Genomic DNA, 3,209 nt, shown 5'->3' on the forward strand with positions numbered 1-3,209 from the left:
CAAAACTATGTCTTCCTCTATTTTCTACCCTTTCTTTCCTCTTAATGAAAGTCTATATGTCGTTAATTGTCTCAAAGATAATGAAAAAAGGACGGTAAGTCTTAGAGGTATTGAATCTCAACTGTTGATTTCTTACAGATCTCCTCATAAGGGAGTTTCTTCTCCCACGCTTGCTAGATGGGTTAAAGAAGTGATGAATGAAAGTGGTGTTGATGTTTCTATTTTTGGTGCGCACTCCGTAAGAGGCGCTTCTGCTTCTAAAGCTTTTATGCTACAGGATAACCTTAGAGCAGCTGACTGGTCAAATGAAAACATATTTAAGAGTTGTTATTTCAGACCAATCAATAATGTGATTGATAATGTACTTGCTTCACTTTGAACTTGCATAATGTTGGCCTCCGTGTCGTGCCATAAAATTTAGATTTTTCACAGCCTGCTGGGCAGAAAATCTGGATTTTATTAAGGACACGGAGGCCAAGATTATCCCTCCACTTTGTATCCCTCCCTAGGAATTTTATACTTTAACATGGTGTGTCTTTTTTCTTGCAGAATAAAAGTCTTTGGATTCTTTAAAAATGGAGTGATTCGCCTACAGATCGTTTAAAAATGGAGTTATTCTCAACTTTATCAACTTTAAGTTTTGTTTGTTCCTGAATTTATTCTTGTTCGCAGCTCCTGACAAAGAAGGGAGATGACTGCATGTTCACAGACTTTATACTTTATTGGAATGTTACTGAAGTTCTATATTCTCTTCATTGTTAATGCTGAGCTGTGGCAATAAAGGAGAATTTGCATAATCTTGGCCTCCGTGTCCTTAATGAAATTCAGATTTTCTGCCCAGCAGGCTGGGAAAATCTAAATGTTGTCTCATTAGTACTAGTGTAACATACAAATGCAGCAGTGAGAAAGGTGACCAATCAACCTTTGCAAAGGGTCCGCCACATGGCGGCAACACAAGTCACATTTTTTAGTAAGTTTTGAACCGCTTGAGCTATAAACAATTTTTGGGTGAAAATCGTCAGATTATGCAGCAGATGATGGATTATGAATGAATGAATACACACTTGTATAGCGCATGGCTACCCAAGATCCCAGCGCTTCCTGTGACACCTTATCATTCAACACTATCAGGGAAAGAGAAATGTCTTCAACTGCTTCCTGAACATAAAATAGTCCGATTCCAGACGAATATAATCTGGAAGCTGGTTCCAACACTTGGCTGCGTTGTATGAGAACCGCCAACCTCCTGTCCGTGACCGTTTGATCCTAGGAACTGCAAGTAATCGTTTATTATTAGATCTTAGAGTCCTATTGTTGCGATACAGTTGCACCATGGACTGAAACATTATGTGGCAAATATGGCAGAGTCATAATTATGTGAGAAACATTTGCAAACTAGCATATTTTGCCATTCATGTTTGAACTGCTATAGTGGAACAAGGGACAGAAACTGGAGACAAATGGCTTGTGATTCCACTTGTAAGTGTATTTGGTCAATTCTGTGATTGGAAACATATCTCACTTTGTGAATCTATTTTAATGTCAATAACTCATATTAAACCTTAAATTAACATGTGTATCGTTGGTGGAATTAAATATCCTAATAAGCTCTAACTGGTTAGTGAAATGCCAAATAAATACTAACATTTAGGATGTTTTGCTCTTTCTGGCCACACCTCCGCCCACGGACCCAATCCTCGGGTTATTTTCGCCCTCTGATTCTCCACCAAGTTCTTTTTAATTTTTGTTCTCCCCACTTCGAGCACTGGTTAGAAGTACATCCTATACGAAGGAATGCTAAAAAGAGATAATCTAAGTTCATCACAAAAGCACAGTAAATTAACTGAGACGTAATTTGGTAAATTTTAATAAACGAAGCAATACTCATATCAGAGACACTAAATGTGTTGTTTTGAAAATGATACTGTGTATATTTTCACAATATAGATTCCGAATTTCCTGTAGACATATATCGGCCTAACAAAACATGACTGTTCTTTATACTAATTAAGTTCCTAAATAAAAGCCATCGAATCCTTTTTTTTCAGAAACTGCTTTCCTTTCTCAGATGGAAAAGTATCCACTGAAAATGCCCAGCACGTCACGTGGAATCAAGCCATGATTTGCATAAATTACACATGCAGGCTTTTTCGAAACGCCCCTCTCCGCTTCCTAGTTCAGTTTCCAAAATAGGAGACGCTTTTATGCACAGTAGCAGGGTTTGCTTTACAAACGAATCTGGCACTAAAATTGTTTTCTACATTTTAGTTTAACTACCAAATATGTACGGCCTTTTCAAAAAACTAACCGTATCTGTAAAGTATGTGTTGTACTCGTCCTATTTAAGGCAGCGAACGCGCATTCTGCTATTGAAGCATTCTGAAGACCTGACGTCTAGGCTACGTACAGAGGACGTTGTTTCTCTCGCGCACGCTGCGCCGCCTAGGGGAAAGTCCCCGTACCAATGGGTAGAGAGTGCCGCTCGCCTCGTTGGGCGTGCATGCGTCCGGCGCGTACCTTCACATGAAACCGCCAAGAAGCTGTTGGGCCGAGCGGGTGAACGCGCGTGGGAACACTCGTCAGTTTACATAGGTACGCAGGTAGTGCGCACAAGACCGCACGAACAGAACGGGGCTCATTCTCAGAATGCCTTTTTTTCCTTCACCGCAGCCTCAATGTTTTTAATTATACAGGTTTAGTCAGTGCTTTAAATGGTGAGGAAAAAGTGCAGGTACTCACCACATTGACCTATGATGGGGCGAGGAGACGGATTTAGGGTGGGACTAGGGGCGGGGCTACTTAGCATAGTTTTGTCTGTGAAATACAGCAATAATGTGGTTTCAGTGGACCCCAGGCCTCTGTGCCACTGTACCTGCTGCACCAATGGACGCCAGAATCCTTGCGCATACACCAGTAAAGTATCCTATTAAATTCTTCCATGACACCAGAATGCCTAAAGAGCTGCTTCATTTGTCCCCTTTCTATTTCCAAAGTTGAAATATTTGTACAGTTCATTCACATGTATTTATGTTTACAAACTTTCAAAAATGCTCTCACCCTGCACTCAGGGAAAGAAAAGCAAATATCACTCTCCATATTAAAAGAATATGCAGCAATTTGCCCGATGGTATCACCTTACATTCAACCTCCGTGGCAAGACAAAACACAAAATAAAAGGTATCTATTTGCTCTTTCATCTTAACTCCAGT

At 40.2% G+C, this 3,209-nt stretch overlaps 1 non-coding gene across 1 annotated transcript; it reads left to right on the forward strand.

Annotated features, from left to right (window-relative positions):
- Positions 1-2,372: 2,372 nt before the first annotated feature.
- LOC146862665 (RNase MRP) lies at positions 2,373-2,651 on the forward strand. The gene has a single exon (XR_014978642.1).
- Positions 2,652-3,209: the final 558 nt, after the last annotated feature.

This window comes from Triturus cristatus, chromosome 2_2, assembly GCF_964204655.1.
Source record: "Triturus cristatus chromosome 2_2, aTriCri1.1, whole genome shotgun sequence".
Taxonomy (NCBI): domain Eukaryota; kingdom Metazoa; phylum Chordata; class Amphibia; order Caudata; family Salamandridae; genus Triturus; species Triturus cristatus.